At 36.3% G+C, this 19,530-nt stretch overlaps 1 protein-coding gene across 1 annotated transcript in view; it reads left to right on the plus strand.

Moving 5' to 3' along the window:
• CWC27 (CWC27 spliceosome associated cyclophilin) overlaps positions 1-19,530 on the plus strand; it is a 360,484-nt gene that overhangs the window by 188,743 nt on the left and 152,211 nt on the right. The window lies entirely within an intron of this gene.

The following is a 19,530-nucleotide window of genomic DNA, read 5'->3' on the forward strand; positions in this document are numbered from 1 at the left end:
TCCCCCCAAAACTAGGATGCAGCACCTGTTCTGGGAGTGCAGGCTATCTCCTTCCCAACAGCCTTACAACCGATAAGGCAAGGGGGAAAAGCTGTTCAAGGTGCCATGAGATCCTACCATTTTTAAGTTGCCTTTTTCTTGATTCGAAAATTCACCCTATTATTGCAGTCCTTTAACTGTTTCCTGGAGCTTTGAAAAAGGTGTTCCTGCCAGTTCTTGCTGGTTGTTCAAGACTTCTGTGGGAAGATGGAGCACTGAAGCTTCTCAACTTGCCATCTTTATCAGATGATTACACCATGAATTTTAAAATATCACCATATATCTATAGTTTTAATACCTATGATGGGCTTTTATTTTTGATGTCATCAATAGCCAAGCTGATTAGAAACATATTCAGTATCTTTGTGATTAAAGCAGCAGGCTAAAAATAATAAATTTGATTTGATAAATTTGGAAATAATTTAGTTTTCAATCATTTCCATTTTTATGAATTCTTATCAGATGTTGGGAAACAGCTGGCTTAAGCTAACTGCAAGTGATACTTTCATGGCCCAAGAAACAATAATCTGTAATGGACATGGGTTTAGCTGTCAGCATGTTTAATAACGTCTCTAAGCAAATTCATTTACTCTCTTGTGTATGAATTTTACCCATATTCTATTTCTTATAGATTGAAGTTATCTTCAAAAGTATGTCAAATACTCAGATTTCAATCATCTTTACCACTTTTTAAGGTGAAATCTAGAACAGGTTAGTGTTTGAGTTCATCATCCTTATATTAAGATTATATTTCTCATGCAAAAAGAAAAAAGAACAGATATAAGTCAAAATTTTCCTAATAGACATTCCTTGAAGTGAGAAAATGAGAAATGCATCTAGGGAAAAATGAAAACTGACATAAAATTATGTGAAATACTTAATATTGCCATTTTAAAATCTCAATCTCAAACTCAAAAGCACAGTTGTTAAAAATGCAGGATTTTCTTAACTACTTTTACAAAGTAATGAAAACAGTCTGATAAACATAAACATAGTACAGTTATAAAACTTTCCCTATGGAGTTACTTATTCATGGCATCTTCTGTTGTATAAAAAATATTCACCTTAAACGTAAGGTATGCAAGTATAAAAGAACTTTTCTTCCAGCAAATAGTTAGCAGATTAAGTGGGCAACTACATAATGAAGTAGGATATCTGTATCGTAATTCCATTATTGACTCAGGTGACATTTAGAAATCTATTACTATCTGTATACTTCAGTCTATTACAGTCTGTTTACAACTACTTCCATTTATGTGAGAGCTAAATGAAATAATTTTAATTTATAATGTATTTGAAATTCTAAATGCAAAGGAACTGAAATATGATGATCTGTAGAGTTAAATACCTTTATTACCTTTTATTTTGAAATAATTTCAGTAATAATTACAAAATACAAAAATAATTCTGAAACAATGCATAAAACTCCAACAAATCCCCAAGCCAGATACCCAGATACCCAGATTTATCAGCTTTTAGCATTTTGCTACATTTGTTATATCTATCTATTTTCTAAACATTTCTAAACGTGGAATAGGTTGCATGCATCATGCTCCCATAGTACTTAATACTTCCTTGTACATTGCCTGAGGACATGGACTCTCAGTTATATAACCACCTTAAGGACAGCTATCAAAGTCCAGAAATCTAACAATAATGTAAACTATACATTCCATATTTCAATTTTTTTCAGTTGTACCAATAATGTCCTTTTGGGCGTTTGCTCCTCCATTATTAGACCCTGTCCAGGATCATGTATTACATTTAATTGTCATTGTCTCTTTAGTCTTTCTGTCTTTTTAAAAAACTCTGGTAACATATATACAACATAAAATTTCTCATCTCAACCACTCCCAAGTACACAATTCAGTGGCATTAATTACATTCACAATGTTGTGCTATCATCACTGCCATTTGTTACAAAAATTTTTCTTCACCCCAAACGTAAAATATACACCCTTTGTTTATTGACTCCCCATCCTCCCCTCTTCCATATCCTTAGTTACCTGTACTCTACCTTCTGTCTCTGTGTATTTGCGTATTCTAGTTACTTCATGTAAGTGAAATCGTACAGTATATGTCTGTCCTTTTGTGTCTGCTGTATCATGTATCAAAACTTCATTCCTATTTATGACTGAATAATATTCCATTGTGTGTATACACCACATTTTTTTATCCATTCATCTATTGATGGAAACATGGGTTGTTTTCACATTTTGGCTATTGTGAATATTAATGCTGCTATCAACATTGGTGAACAAATATCCATTTGAGTCTCTGCTTTCAATCCTCTCTATATTTAGAAGTGGGATTGTTAGATAATTATATACATAATCTTCTTAGGAACTACCCAACTGTTTTCCACAGCAGCCACACCATTTTACATTCTCACTAACAATACACGAAAGTTCCTGTTTCTTTGCTTCCTTACCATGACTTGTTATTTCCCATTTTTAAAAGTTAATAGCCATTCTCGTGGGTGTGAGATAATATCTCACTATGGTTTTGATTTGCATTTCTGTAATTACTAAGTATGTTGAGCATCTTTTCATATGCTAGTTAGCTATTTGTATATCTTCTTTGGAGAAATGTTTATGCAAATGCTTTGCCCATTTTTAAATTGTGTTGTTTATCTTTTTGTTGTTGAGTTATAGGAGTCCTTTATATATTCTGGATGTTAAATACTTATGCTTTTGATGTAAAGTCTAAGAATCCATTGCCTAATGCAAGGTCTTGAGGATATTTCTGTATGTTCCCTTCTAAGAATTTTATAGTTTTAGCCCTTGTATTTAAATCATTGCTCCATTTTGAGTTCATTTTAATCTATGGTATGGGATAGGCATTCACTTTCATTCTCTTGCATATGGATATCCAGTTTCCCCAGCCCTGTTTGTTTAAGAGAGTATTATTTCCCCATTGAGTGTACTTGGAACCCTTGTCAAAAACCAATTGACCATAGGCGTGAGACTTTATTTCTGAACTCTCAATTTGATTCCATTGGTCTATATGAACTTTTCTCTGTGCTAGTACCACACGGTTTTCATTACTATAGCTTTGAAATAGTTTTGAAATGGAAAAGTGTGAGTACTCTACTTTGTTCTTCTTCTTCAAGATGATTTGGTATTCAGGTCTGCTTGCCCTTCCATATGAATTTGATAATTTGTTTTTCCACTTTTACAAATATGGCTGTTGGAACTTGGATTGGGTTTGCATTGAATCAGAAATTTACTCTGGATTGTATTAACATCTTAATGATATTAAGTCTTCCAATCCATGAACATAGGATATCTTTCCATTTATTTAGATGTGGTGGTTTGAAGCTTTATGTACCCTTTTCTGGTGGGTACCCCAGAAAAACATGTTCTTAAATTTAATTCATTTCTGTGTGTATAAATCCATTGTTTGATGAGGTTACCTCAGTTAAGGTGTGTCCCACCTCAATCAGAATGGGTCTAATACTGGAATGGAGTCCTTTATAAGATAATGAAATTCATTTAGACATAGAAAGCCACAGAAGCAAGAAGCTGAAATCAACAAAATCTGGAAGAGAAAAGAGAGACCACCAGATGCCTCCATGTCCTTGCTGTGTGAAAGAGGAGCCAAGGGTCTCCAGCAGCCAGTCTTTGGGAAGAAAGCACCACCTTGATGATGTCTTTATTTGGACATTTTCTCAGCCTCCAAACCATGAGTGGGTAAATTTCCATTGTGTGACCCAACCCATTTTATGGTATTTGCTTTGAACAGCCTAGAAAACTACAACATTAGGTCTACTTTAATTTATTTCAGTAATGATTTGTGATTTTCTCTATACAAGTCCTTTACATCCTTGGTTAAATGTATTCCTAGGCATTTTATTATTTTTATAGCTATTGTAAATAGAATTGGTTTCTTGATTTCTTTTTTGTGTTGTTCATTGCTGGTGTATAGAAACATCAGTGATTTTTATGTGTTGATCTTGTACCCTGTTGCATTACTGAATTTATTAGCTCTAAGAGCTTTCTTATAGCTACTTTTCTTATTCAGTCTTCAGTGTGACTGCAACATTTTTCTTGTAGAGTCTTTGGGATTTTCTATATATAGAATCATGTCATCTTTGAATAGGGATAATTTTCCTTCTTCCTTTCCAGTTTGGATTGCCTGTTTTGTGTGTATGTGGGTTTTGTTTGTTTTCTTGCCTAATTATTCTGTCTAGAACTTCCATTACAATGTTGAATAACAGTAGTGAAAGTGGGCATCCGTATCTTGTTCCTGATAGGAGAAAACTTGTCAGTCTTTCATCATTGAGTGTGATGTTAGATGTGGTTTTTTCATATATGTCCTTAATCATGTTGAGGAAGTTCCCCTTTATTTCTACTTTTCTGAGGTGTTTTTTTTTTAATTAATAAAATATGTTGAATTTTGTCCAGTGCCTTTTCTATGTCAATTGGGATGATAATGTGGTTTTTTCCCTTAATTCTATTGATGTGGTGTATTACATTGATTGATTTTCATATATTGTACCATCCTTTCATTCCTGGGATAAGTCCCACTTGATTATAGTGTATTATCCTTTAATGTGTTATTGGTTTCAGTTTACTAGTATGTTGTTGAGAATTTTTGCATCTGTGTTCATTAGGGATATTGGTTTGTCGTTTTCTTTTCTTGTGATATCTATCTGGTTTTGGCCAAACAGAATGAATTAGGAAGTGTTCCCTAGTCTTCAATTTTTGGAAGACTTTGACAAGTATTGATGTTAGTTCTGAAAATGTGTGGTAAAGCTCACTAGTGAAGCCATCAGTCCTGGACTTCTCTTTTTCAAAAGTTTGTGATTACTGATTCAATCTCTTTACTTGTTATTGGTCTGTTGATATCATCTATTTTTTTCTTGAGTCAGTTTTGGCGTTTCTCTAGTTTTCTAGGTGTGAGGTTAGCTTACTGATTTGAGATCTTTCTTCCTTTTTAATGTAAGCATTTAGAGCTATAGGTTTCTCTATAGACTTCTGTTTTGGAACATGCTATAGCACTTTCTTTCTGCATCTCGTAAGTTTTTGTAGATTGTGTTTTCATTTTCATTCATCTCAAGATATTTCCTAATTTTCCTTGTGATTTCTTCTTTGACCTATTGGTTGCTTAAGAATGTATTATTTAATTTCCACATATTTCTGAATTTTCCAGTTCTCCATCTGTGACTGATTTCTAGTTTCATTCAAATGTGGTTGGAGAAGATTTTTATATTATTTCAATATTTTTTAAATAATCAAGACTTGTGTTCTAACCTAACATATGGTATGTACTGGAGAATGATCCATGTACATACACTGTGGAAGAATGTGTATTGTGCTGCTGTTGGGTGATGTGTCCTATATATGTCTATCAGGTCTATTTGGTTTATGGTTTCATTGAATTTTCTGTTTCCTTATTGATCTTCTGTCTAGTTGCTCTGTCCATTATTGAAAGTGGTGTATTAAAGTCTCCCTACTATTAACGTAGTACCTTCTATTTATTTCTCCCTTCAATCTTTGACTGCTTGTGTCATATATTCTGAGACTCAACTCTTTGGTGCATATATATTTATAATTGTTATATCATCTTGATTAATTAGTCCCTTTATCAATATGTAGTGTCTTTGTACCTTTTTTTTTTTTTTTAATTCAGTTTTATTGAAATATATTCACAAACCATACAGTCATCCATGGTATACAATCAACTGTTCACAGTATGATCATATAGTTATGCGTTCATCACCACAATCTATTTCTGAACATTTTCTTTACATCAGAAAGAATCAGAATAAGAATAAAAAATAAAAGTGAAAAGAGAATACCCAAACCGTCCCCCCATCCCACCCTATTTGTCATTTAGTTTTTACTCCCATTTTTCTACTGATTTTTTTTCAATTTTTTAACTTTGTTTATCAAAAAATTAAAAACAAACAGGCAAACAACAACCAAAAAAAAACCCCACAACATTTCAAACGAAGCAATGGATTAAGGAAAACAAATAACCTAAAGTAACTACTTTGCTTCCAATATGTTCCTACCATACCCCAAGAAAATTAATAAACCATGTCCAAACATAGGAGTAAGAAAAACAAATAATCTAAAATAACTACATTGCTTCCAACATGTTCCTACCATACCCCAAGAAAATTAACAACCCCTAAGAAAACAAAGGAATAAGAGGAAAAAAAAAACCTAAAATAACTCTATTGCTTCCAACATGATCTTACTATATCCAAGAAAGTTTACAAACCATAATCATTCCTGAGCATTCCCATAACATTGAGATTACACTCCATAGTTTATCTGTTCTTATTAGATTATCATTCCCCCTCCACTAATTGGTATCTCTAGGTCCCCTACATTCTACAGTATAAAACATTGTACATTTTTCACAGAATTCACATTAGTGGTAACATACAATATCTCTCTTTTTGTGCCTGGCTTAATTTGCTCAGCATTATGTCTTTTTTTTTTTTTTTTTTTTTAAATCTTCATTTTATTGAGATATATTCATATACCACGCAGTCATACAAAACAAATCGTACTTTCGATTGTTCACAGTACCATTACGTAGTTGTACATTCATCACCCAAATCAATCCCTGACACCTTCATTAGCACACACACAAGAATAACAAGAATAATAATTAGAGTGAAAAAGAGCAATTGAAGTAAAAAAGAACACTGGGTACCTTTGTCTGTTTGTTTCCTTCCCCTATTTTTCTACTCATCCATCCATAAACTAGACAAAGTGGAGTGTGGTCCTTATGGCTTTCCCAATCCCCTTGTCACCCCTCATAAGCTACATTTTTATACAACTGTCTTCGAGATTCATGGGTTCTGGGTTGTAGTTTGATAGTTTCAGGTATCCACCACCAGCTACCCCAATTCTTTAGAACCTAAAAAGGGTTTTCGAAAGTGTGCGTAAGAGTGCCCACCAGAGTGACCTCTCGGCTACTTTTGCATTCTCTCTGCCACTGAAGCTTATTTCATTTCCTTTCACATCCCCCTTTTGGTCAAGAAGATGTTCTCCGTCCCACGATGCCAGGTCTACATTCCTCCCCGGGAGTCATATTCCACGTTGCCAGGGAGATTGACTCCCCTGGGTGTCTGATCCCACGTAGGGGGGAGGGTAGTGATTTCACCTTTCAAGTTGGCTTAGCCAGAGAGACAGGGCCACATCTGAGCAACAAAGAGGCACTCGGGAGGAGGCTCTTAGGCACAACCATAGGGACGCCTAGCCTCTCCTTTGCAGCAACCATCTTCCCAAGGGTAAAACCTGTGGTAGAGGGCTCAACCCATCAAACCACCAGTCCCTTATGTCTGTGGTCATGTTAGCAACCATCGAGGTGGGGTAGGCGAATACCCCTGCATTCTCCACAGGCTCCTCAAGGGGGCACTGCATCTTTTTTTTTTTTCCTTGTTTTTTTTTTTTTTTTTTTTTAACTTTTCCTTCTTTTTTAAATCACCTGTATGAAAACAAAGTTAAAAAGAAAACAAACATACAATAAAAGAACATTTCAAAGAGACCATAACAAGGGAGTAAGAAAAAGACAACTAACCTAAGATAACTGCTTAACTTCCAACATGTTCCTACTTTACCCCAAGAAAGTTACCTAATATAGCAACATTTCTGTGAACTTGCTCCTACTATATCCATCAGAAATTAACAGACCATAGTCATTCCTGGGCATCCCCAGAACGTTAAATAGCTTATCTGTTCTTCTTGGATTATTGTTCCCCCTTCCTTAATTGCTCTCTATTGCTAGTTCCCCTACATTCTACATTATAAGCCATTTGTTTTACATTTTTCAAAGTTCACATTAGTGGTAGCATATAATATTTCTCTTTTTGTGCCTGGCTTATTTCGCTTAGCATTATGTCTTCAAGGTTCATCCATGTTGTCATATGTTTCACGAGATCGTTCCTTCTTACTGCCGCATAGTATTCCATCGTGTGTATATACCACATTTTATTTATCCACTCATCTGTTGAAGGACATTTGGGTTGTTTCCATCTTTTGGCAATTGTGAATAATGCTGCTATGAACATTGGCGTGCAGATATCTGTTCGTGTCACTGCTTTCCGATCTTCCGGGTATATACCGAGAAGTGCAATCGCTGGATCGAATGGTAACTCTATATCTAGTTTTCTAAGGAACTGCCAGACTGACTTCCAGAGTGGCTGAACCATTATACAGTCCCACCAACAATGAATAAGAGTTCCAATTTCTCCACATCCCCTCCAGCATTTGTAGTTTCCTGTTTGTTTAATGGCAGCCATTCTAACCGGTGTTAGATGGTATCTCATTGTGGTCTTAATTTGCATCTCTCTAATAGCTAGTGAAGCTGAACATTTTTTCATATGTTTATTGGCCATTTGTATTTCCTGTTCAGAGAACTGTCTTTTCATATCTTTTGCCCATTTTATAATTGGGCCGACTGTACTATTGTCATTGAGTTGTAGGATTTCTTTATATATGCAGGATATCAGTCTTTTGTCAGATACATGGTTTCCAAAAATTTTTTCCCATTGAGTTGGCTGCCTCTTTACCTTTTTGAGAAATTCCTTTGAGGTGCGGAAACTTCTAAGCTTGAGGAGTTCCCATTTATCTATTTTCTCTTTTGTTGCTTGTGCTTTGGGTGTAAAGTCTAGGAAGTGGCCGCCTAATACAAGGTCTTGAAGATGTTTTCCTACATTATCTTCTAGGAGTTTTATGGTACTTTCTTTTATATTGAGATCTTTGGTCCATTTTGAGTTAATTTTTGTGTAGGGGGTGAGGTAGGGGTCCTCTTTCATTCTTTTGGATATAGATATCCAACTCTCCCAGCCCCATTTGTTGAAAAGACCATTATGACTCAGTTCAGTGACTTTGGGGGCCTTATGAAAGATCAGTCGGCCATAGATCTGAGGGTCTATCTCCGAATTCTCAATTCGATTCCATTGATCTATATGTCTATCTTTGTGCCAGTACCATGCTGTTTTGGCAACTGTGGCTTTATAATAAGCTTCAAAGTCAGGGAGTGTAAGTCCTCCCACTTCGTTTTTCTTTTTTAGAGTGTCTTTAGCAATTCGAGGCATCTTCCCTTTCCAAATAAATTTGATAACTAGCTTGTCCAAGTCTGCAAAGTAGGTTGTTGGAATTTTGATTGGGATTGCATTGAATCTGTAGATGAGTTTGGGTAGAATTGACATCTTAATGACATTTAGTCTTCCTATCCATGAACATGGAATATTTTTCCATCTTTTAAGGTCCCCTTCTATTTCTTTTAGTAGAGTTATGTAGTTTTCTTTGTATAGGTCTTTTACATCTTTGGTTAAGTTTATTCCTAGGTACTGGATTTTTTTAGTTGCTATTGAAAATGGTATCTTTTTCTTGAGTGTCTCTTCAGTTTGTTCATTTCTAGCATATAGAAACATTACTGACTTATGTGCATTAATCTTGTATCCCGCTACTTTGCTAAATTTGTTTATTAGCTCTAGTAGCTGCATCGTCGATTTCTCAGGGTTTTCTAGATACAAGATCATATCATCTGCAAACAATGACAGTTTTACTTCTTCTTTTCCAATTTGGATGCCTTTTATTTCTTTGTCTTGCTGGATTGCCCTGGCTAGCACTTCCAGCACAATGTTGAATAACAGTGGTGATAGCGGTCCTCCTTGTCTTGTTCCTGATCTTAGAGGGAAGGCTTTCAGTCTCTCACCATTGAGTACTATGCTGGCTGTGGGTTTTCATATATGCTCTTTATCATGTTGAGGAAGTTTCCTTCAATTCCTACCTCATGAAGTGTTTTTATCAAAAAGGGATGTTGGATTTTGTCAAATGCTTTTTCAGCATCTATTGAGATGATCAATTGATTTTTCCCTTTTGACTTGTTAATGTGTTCTAATACATTGATTGATTTTCTTATGTTGAACCATCCTTGCATGCCTGGAATAAACCCCACTTGGTCATGGTGTATGATTTTTTTAATGTGTCTTTGGATTCAATTTGCAAGTATTTTGTTGAGGATTTTTGCATCTATATTCATTAGGGAGATTGGCCGGTAGTTTTCCCTTTTTGTAACATCTTTGCCTGGTTTTGGTATTAGATTGATGTTAGCTTCATAAAATGAGTTAGGTAGTGCTCCATTTTCTTCAATGGTTTGAAAGAGTTTGAGTAAGATTGGTGTCAGTTCTTTCTGGAAAGTTTGGTAGAATTCCCCTATGAAGCCATCTGGCCCTGGGCATTTATTTGTGGGAAGATTTTTGATGACTGATTGGATCTCTTTGCTTGTGGTGGGTTGCTTGAGGTCTTCTGTTTCTTCTCTGGTCACTCTAGGTTGTTCATATGTTTCCAGGAAATTGTCCATTTCCTCTACATTATCCAGTTTGTTGCCATACAGTTGTTCATAGTATCCTCTTATAATTTTTTTTAATTTCTTCAGGATCTGCAGTTATGTCACCTTTTTCATTCATTATTTTGTTTATATGGATCTTCTCTCTTTTTGATTTTGTCAGTCTAGCTAGGGGCTTGTCAATCTTGTTGATCTTCTCAAAGAACCAACTTTTGGTGATATTTATCCTCTCTATTGTTTTTTTGTTCTCTATGTCATTTATTTCTGCTTTAATCCTTGTTATTTCTTTTCTTGTACTTGGTTTAGGATTGGTTTGCTGTTCATTTTCTAGCTTCTTCAGTCGATCCATTAGTTCTTTGATTTTGGCTCTTTCTTCCTTTTTAATATATGCGTTTAGTGCTATAAATTTCCCCCTTAGCACTGCTTTTGCTGCATCCCATAGGTTTTGGTATGTTGTGTTCTCATTTTCATTCGTCTCTATATATTTAGCAATTTCTCTTGCTATTTCTTCTTGAACCCACTGATTGTTTAGGAGTGTGTTGTTTAACCTCCAGGTATTTGTGAATTTTCTAAGTCTCTGATGGTTATTGACTTCTAATTGTATTCCATTGTGGTCAGAGAATGTACTTTGAATAATTTCAATCTTTTTAAATTTATTGAGGCTTGTTTTATGTCCCAGCATATGATCTATTCTGGAGAAAGTTCCATGAGCACTAGAAAAGTATGTGTATCCTGGTGATTTGGGATGTAATGTCCTGTATATGTCTGTTAAATCTAATTCATTTATCAGATTGTTTAGGTTTTCAATTTCCTTATTGGTCTTCTGTCTGGTTGATCTATCTATAGGAGAGAGTGATGTGTTGAAGTCTCCCACAATTATTGTGGAAACATCAATTGCTTCCTTTAGTTTTGCCAGTGTTTCTCTCATGTATTTTGTGGCACCTTGGTTGGGTGCATAGACATTTACGATTGTTATTTCTTCTTGCTGAATTGCCCCTTTTATTAGTACGTAGTGGCCTTCTTTGTCTCTCAAAACATCCCTGCATTTGAAGTCTATTTTATCTAAGATTAATATTGCTACACCTGCTTTCTTTTGGCTGTAGCTTGCATGAAATATTTTTTCCATCCTTTCACTTTCAGTTTCTTTGTGTCCCTGTGTCTAAGATGAGTCTCTTGTATGCAACATATTGATGGTTCATTTTTTTTGATCCATTCTGTGAATCTATATCTTTTAATTGGGGAGTTTAATCCATTTACATTCAACGTTATAACCGTGAAGGCATTTCTTGAATCAGCCATCTTATCCTTTGGTTTATGTTTGTCATATTTTTCCCCTCTGTCTATTAATATCCTTTATTGTACCCATACCGAATCTCTTTAGTACTGAACCTTTCTCCAAGTCTCTCTGTCCTTTCTTTGTTTCTCTGTCTGTAGGGCTCTCTTGAGTATCTCCAGTAGGGCAGGTCTCTTGTTAGCAAATTCTCTCAGCATTTGTTTGTCTGTGAAAAATTTAAGCTCTCCCTCAAATTTGAAGGAGAGCTTTGCTGGATAAAGTATTCTTGGCTGGAAATTTTTCTCACTCAGAATATTAAATATATCGTGCCACTGCCTTCTCACCTCCATGGTGGCTGCTGAGTAGTCACTACTTAGTCTTATGCTGTTTCCTTTCTATGTGGTGAATTGCTTTTCTCTTGCTGCTTTCAGAACTTGCTCCTTCTCTTCTGTGTTTGACAGTGTGATCAGTATATGTCTCGGAGTGGGTTTATTTGGATTTATTCTATTTGGAGTTCGCTGAGCATTTATTATTTGTGTATTTATGTTGTTTAGAAGATTTGGGAAGTTTTCCGCAACAATTTCTTTGAATACTCTTCCTAGACCTTTACCCTTTTCTTCCCCTTCTGGGACACCAATGAGTCTTATATTTGGACGTTTCATATTATCTATCATATCCCTGAGGTCCATTTCGATTTTTTCAATTTTTTTCCCCATTCTTTCTTTTATGCTTTCATTTTCCATTCTGTCATCTTCGAGGTCACTGATTCGTTGTTCATCTTCCTCTAGTCTTGTACTGTGAGTGTCCAGAATCTTTTTAATTTGGTCTACAGTTTCTTTAATTTCCATAAGATCATCTATTTTTTTATTTAGTCTTGCAATGTCTTCTTTATGCTCTTCAGGGTCTTCTTGATTTCCTTTATCTCCCGTACTATGGTCTCATTGTTCATCTTTAGTTCTTTGAGTAGCTGCTCTAGGTGCTGTGTCTCTTCTGGTCTTTTGATTTGGGTGCTTGGGCTTGGGTTATCCATATCGTCTGGTTTTTTCATATGCTTTATAATTTTCTGTTGTTTTTGGCCTCGTGGCATTTGCTGAACTTGATAGGGTTCTTTTAGGATTTGTAGACCAATTGAAGTCCTTATCTCTAATTTATCAGATCTACAGCTTCGTGGAGTACACTTTCTCTAACTAACCAGCAGGTGGCGTCCACAAGCCACCTGTTCTCCACAAGCCAGTTCTCCCCTGCTTAGCCTTTTTGGTCAGTGGGGGAGTGAGTCTTGTGGGGTCCAATTGGTATACCAAGCTTGCGTGTGTAGTTGGTGTTGCCTGCCCTGTATATGGGGCGTGTTTCTGGGCAGTCGGGGGTGGGGGGTGGCTCTAACAATCAAATCTCCCTGGTGATCTTAGAGTTTTAAAGCTGCTGCAATAGTCTAATCCTTCAGTTCAGTCCTGCCACAGTTTGTCTCTGCCACTGACCCACAAGTCCTTGGTATTGGCGTATGGCTCCTGAGACTTGCAAGTGGGCCCCTCTTCCAGGCCGTGCAACCCTGGACCTCTGTTGAGGGATGACTGTGCTATGTCATAGGTGAGTGCCGTCCCCCCAGGGCAGTTCTGGGCTGCTGGGCTGTGTAGGGAGGCTCCCAGTCTGCTGAAATGATGGCTGAATGGGGCTTTGTTAATTCACACTGCTCTACCTTCCCAACTCTGGGAGAATCAGCTGAGGTTGCAGGGAAGGCTAATGTCCACGCCCAGTTTTGTGGTGTGTGCCTGTTATTTGAAGCAGTTCCGTCACACTGGGTTGTCTGGGGCAGTTCTGGGCTATGGGGCTGGCGATGGGCAGGAGTGTTTCCTGTCCACCAGGATGATGGCTGTGAGCGGACACCCCCCTTTTCTTGGGAAGTTGTGGTGTTTAGTGAATTTTCTCAGCCACTGGAGTATTGCGTTTTGTCTCAGAGCTCTCCTAGTTCTGCTCTTGACTTGACCTGCCCAAATAGCAAGTCTTTGAAGCTTTCTGTATTGGGCTTCTTAGAGTAATTGTTTTAGAAAAAGAAAAAAGGATTAAAAAAAAAAAAAAAAGGGGGGGCCCTCCTCAGAGATCTAATGGGTTATTGAAATGCTAAGAGACAAAGCAACCAGGGCCATTAAGGAAAGGTCCACAGGGCAGAGAGATCAGCTTTTCTTCGGGATTTGCATATGCGCCTCAGGGCCCTTCCCCTGTCTATGTTCACCAGAACTCCAAAAATTCTCCGCTTTTATTTTGGAGTTTTTCGTGTTGTTTTTTTTCTATGCCTGTCTCCTCTCTGCTGGGCTGGCTGCTCTCAGATTCTCTTGTTGTCTGGTCTCAGTCTATCTATGGTTGGAGTTTGAATCAGTAGAATGAGTTTCCGATAAGGGCTGCCAGTGCAGTTCTCCCTTCTCCTTCCCGAAGCTGACAACCCCTCCTCCCCCGGGACTGAGCCTGGCAGGGAGGGGCGCGGGTCCCCTGGCCGCAAAAACTTACAGATTTCGTTGATCTCAGCAGTTCCACGTTTTCATGAGTGTTGTATGAAGTATGCCCAAAGTCAGATTGCTCTGTGGTGTCCAGTCCACGCAGTTCCTGGCTTTCTACCTACTTTCCTGGAGGAGTAACTAAAACATACAGCTCACCAGTCTGCCATCTTGCCCCGCTCTTCGTCCCTTTTGACAGTTTTTCATTTAAAATCTACTTTGTCTGATGATAGTTCTGCCATCCCCACTCTTCTTTGGTTACTATTTGCATGGGTTATTTTTTTTTTTTCCTATCCTTTCACTTTCAACCTTCTTCTGTATTTGAAATTAAGCTGAGTCTCTTTTAAACAGCATTTAATGAGTCATGCTGTATTATCCATTCTACCAATCTTTGCCTTTGACTGGAAAGTTTAACACTTTTACAGTTAAATTAAATGCTGATAATACATGACTTAACTTCTGCTGTTTTGCTCTTTGGTTTGTGTAAGTCATATATATTTTTGGCCTTCATTTCTTCCATTACTGCCTACTTTTGTATTTATTGATCTTTTTTAGCAATACCTTTAGAATCCCTTCTCTTTAAAACCCTTTAGAATCCTCTTTTTTAATGAACCCTTTAAACCATGGGGCTTAAATTTAATATTCTAAACCTGTAACAATCTCAATTGATTTGATACCAACTTAACTTTAATTGCATACACAAACTATGTTCCTATACCCTTAAGTCCCCCCAGCTTTATGTCATTTTTGTCAAAAATTACATCTTTATACCTTGTGTGTCCAGAACCACAAATTTATTATTAATTTTAATGCATTTGCATTTTCTGCTGTATAAAGTAAAAATTGGCATTGCAGCCTAAAAATGCAATATTACTGGCATTTATAATTACCCATGCAGTTACCTTTACTAGAGATCTTAATTCTTCATCTGGCTTTTATCTATTATATAGTGTCCTTTCCTTTCATCCTGAAGAACTCCCTTTACACTTCATTATAGCCAGTCTATTGGTAAAGAACTCCCTTCACTTTTTTTTTATCTGTAAATATTTTAATTGTGCCCTCATTTTTTAAAAAAACAGTTTTGCTAAATATTGACATTTTCTTTCTGCACTTTATATATGTCATTTCACTGCCTTCTTGCCTTCATGGTTCCTTTTTTAAGAAATTTTTAAATTTATCCTCTTTTAAGTTCATTGGGTTTCTTGGATGTTTATATATACATGCCTTTCATTAAATATGGGGAGTTTTCAGTCATTATTTCTTTGACTATTCTTTCCATCCCTTCCTTTCCTCTCTTTCTTTGACTCTCATGAAGCATATATTGTTAGGCTTGATGGTATCCATAGGTCTCTTAGGCTCTGCTCATTTTTCTTCATTCTTTTTCTTTCTGCTCCTCAGACTGCATAATTTCAATTGTCTTGTCTTCAAATTCACTGATTCTTTCTTCTGCCAGTTTCAATGTACTGCTGGACTCTTTTAGGAAAATTTTTTTTTTTATCTCTGTTACCATGGTCTTCATCTACAGTATATTTGGTTCCTTTTCATGATTTCTTTCTCTATTGAAATTCTCATTTTTCTGATTTTCTTTAGATTTAGTCTATTTTTTTTTCTTTAGCTCTTTGAGTATATTTAAGACAACTTTTTTAGAGACCTTGTCTGTTATTTCCAAAATCTGGTCTTCTTTGCTGATAGTGTCTAATGCTTTCTCTTGATTTTTACATGGGTCATCATTTCCTGTTTCTTTGCATGCCTTGTAATCTTTTGCTGCTCACTGGGCATATAATATATTAATGTTTTATCTTTGGATATTAGTCACTGAGGTGTCTGTTTCTTAAACTTGTATCCAACTATTGTGATGTTAGTGATTTCCTTGAATGCCAGCTAACAAACACACACACACCTTTCCCTGTCTTTTCAGATTAGCTTGTGTGAGTGCTTTTCTTCAAAGCTTAGCGTGCCTAACAGTTTGTGTAAGGAACAGCCTGAGATGAAAATATTGAGTGTTCCCCAGTCTTTTTTATGTATATGTCTTTTCCTGGCTTGTACCCATTTCCCTAGGAACTCCTCCATCCTCATGGATCTGAATGTCCCAGTACCCTTTGGAAACAGCCTCTCCTTTTCCCTGGGTAGCCATGATCTGACCACTCTCCCATGGTGGTCCAGCAGTCCTGCCATCTGCCTCCACATGCAGGCTAAGCTTTGGGACAGGACAGCAAGCCCCGTGATGAGCATCCTAGGTCAGTTCTTCAGGCTGCTGCCAGACAGATTGGCACAAACATACATGCACCGAGTATGTTTACAAGGGTTACTCTGGTACCTCTGGAACGAGGACCAAGGATCTGCTCTGCGCAAATACTGGCTCTGCCGTGAACTGGGGATGGGGCAGGGGAAGGGCCAGCAAGTGTGTCATGAGGTTTTCCTACTGTTTTTAAGTTGCCTTGTTTTGATTCAGCACTCACCCAATTACACTGTTTTCTGGGGCATCTCACTCTGCCATACTGGTGACATTTCCTGTTGAATAATTTTTGACACTTAATATTGTAAGTTTGATTATGCATTTCAGAAATACTCGTTCATGTCTTCCTCAGCTGTTCTCGGGTGATGATGAAACTGAGGCAAAAAAGGAGGATTTCTTATTGCATATTATGATACTGGGTCTAGGTCTTGTGATATACAATTTTTTTTTTCATCAAATGTTTTGTCTAATATTTTGGAATGCTGGGGGACCGGAAGATGCTGCATGGACTCTAAAGCAAGCCCTTAGTTTTGCATTATAAGGTAACCCCAAGCTTACAACTTTCATTCTCATTTTAACGGATTTAAATATATTCTCTTTCCAGTGGGTAGGGCTATATTCCAGAAAATATAAGACTGGGAATCCTAAAATTAGACTGTGATCTAAAGTCTAGTTTTAAAAAATGTGTACTCATTCCAGGAATTATGCTTTCCACATGTACTAGCAAATGGTGTTGTTTGAATAGTCTGGATGATTTTGACAGAGTTGTAAATCCTCAATCACTTGAAAAATTCAGTATAATGAACCAACTTTTTTATAATCTATATAAACCTACCCTTCTCTGTCACACCTTGTCTTTTTTGAGATTTCATTCATCATTGTTCACTTTGTATATTATTATGGCTACTTTAATAGTATAGCTAAATCTTTGCCTATTTAAGGTTAGATTTTTAGAAGCAAGCATTATGCATTCATTGCCCTTTTAAAATTATGGACAAATTGATCTCCATATATAGTAGAGGAAGCATTCATTTATTGTAAATAACATAATAAAGAAATATTCCCACATGACAACCCACCCATAGCAGTAGTTCTATTTTAAATATATGAGCTAAATAATAATGGCTACCATTTGTTGAACATGTATTTTGTACTTGTTATTTTCTGTACCTTTTTCCTATTCTATAGTTGAAGCAACTGAATCTCAGAGAAATTAAGTAACTGTTCTAAACCCAGATAATAAATGATGGAGCTGGGTTATTAAATCAGAACTTTCTTAATCCAAAGTTAATCCTTTTTATAACTACGCTTGACTTGTTCTTTAATAGTATCTTAAACAGTATATGTTTTTATTGCATCTCATTCTTTACATACTTCAAATTACTCTCATAATCAGTTTAGCCATCATGCAGCATTTCCCTTTCAATTTTCATATCAATCTCTACCTCAAAAATATAAGTTTTCAGAAAATATCACCTAAATACCTCAACCATTTACCAAATTAAAAATTTGTAAACCTTGTGTAATAAAAAGATGGGGGTTTTAACCAGATGTGGTTCCTCTTCCTCATACAGAAATTATGTAGCTCCATTCTTTTCCCCATGCTTACTAAATATGAGAGCTCTAAAATTGTGCAGAAAGATACAAGAAACAAGAGGCAGTTGCTTTCATTTGAGAAATACTTAATGGAGCCTAAACTACTTATTGATGGTAAGAGTCAAGAGGGGTCATTATTCTTACTGAACGTGTTTACACTCTTTATAATGAAAGCCAACTCCTTAACTCTAGTTCATGGTCCACCAGCCCCATTTTTACCCTCAGTGGCACTTTGTCCATTTTAGATGCTATGTTCAGCATCCATAATGTAAGAGGGATTGCACTATGATGGACTTCGCTGATACAGTGAACCAGAGGGGAGCAGTCCAAGAGGAAGTTTAAAGTCTGGTCATTAGGAGAATAGTGGTCCCATGATCAAATAGGAACTTTAGGAGAAGAAATAGATTTGGGCAGAAGGATGACTTGAAGGTTGGAATAGAGAGTTTGTAATTATTATGAAACATCTGGCCTGTGCTGCCTGTCTTGAAATGTGGCTAGTCTGAATTGAGATGTGATATAGGTGTGAAATTCACACTGGATTCCAAAGATTTAGTACAAAAAAGTATCTCATTAATATTTTTATTTTGTGATTGTATGTTGAAATAATCATATTTTGGATATATAGAGTTAATTAAAATACGTTCTTAAATTAATTTCACCTGTTTCCTTTTACTTTTTTTAAATTCCCTTTGGACAGTCCTGATTTACATGAAGATTTGTAACAGATAGTTAGAAATGCAGGACAAAAATTGGGGCAAAATAACTATGTTTGGAAGTAACCCATGTAGACATGACAGTTGATATTATGCAATTAGGTGAAAATGCCAGTGATAGAGTATAAAGATGAGAAAAATACTAACAGTCTTAGGACAGGAAGAGAAAGAGTAACCAGGAGAGGAGAATCAAGACAGTAACATGGTACTAATAAGTGTGATAAGCTGAGAATTTCAAGATGTAAGGGATGGTTAACATTATTGAATGATATGCCAAAGAGGAAGAAGAGAACTGAGAAAAATCTATTGAATTTGGTTGATAAAAAAGCAGTTTCAGTAGAGCATAAGATTGCAAGAGATTAAGAAGTTAGAGGCTGATAAAATAGATAATATTTATAAACTATTTTTTCAGGAAGCAAAGTCAAGGGATATTTGAGCATGTTTGTTAACTGAAGGGAAGGATCAAATGAATTAGGGATGCTTGAATATGTAAGAAGAAGAAGACAATTTCTATAACAAGATCATAGAGCAGTGGATCCCAAACCCTGGTGCATATCAGGATCAATCACCTGGGAAACTTGTTACAAGTACAAAATCCCAGGCAATGTCCCAGATGTAAAGAAATCATATTCTGTTGGTATTTGTCCCCCAGAATGTGTTGTTAGCACATTCTTCTAGATGACTATGATGTATACACAAGGACAACAGTGTCAAAAAAATTAAAAATGCTGGTGAGGATATCAGTGAAATGGCTGAGTATGTCATCAAGAATGCATAGAGTGCCACTTAGGGTTAAAATGGGGCTGGTGGACCATGAACTAGGGTTAAGGAGTTGGCTTTCATGATAAGAGTGTAAACAGGTTCAGTAGG

This window comes from Choloepus didactylus, chromosome 13 (assembly GCF_015220235.1).
Source record: "Choloepus didactylus isolate mChoDid1 chromosome 13, mChoDid1.pri, whole genome shotgun sequence".
Classification (NCBI taxonomy): Eukaryota; Metazoa; Chordata; class Mammalia; order Pilosa; family Megalonychidae; genus Choloepus; species Choloepus didactylus.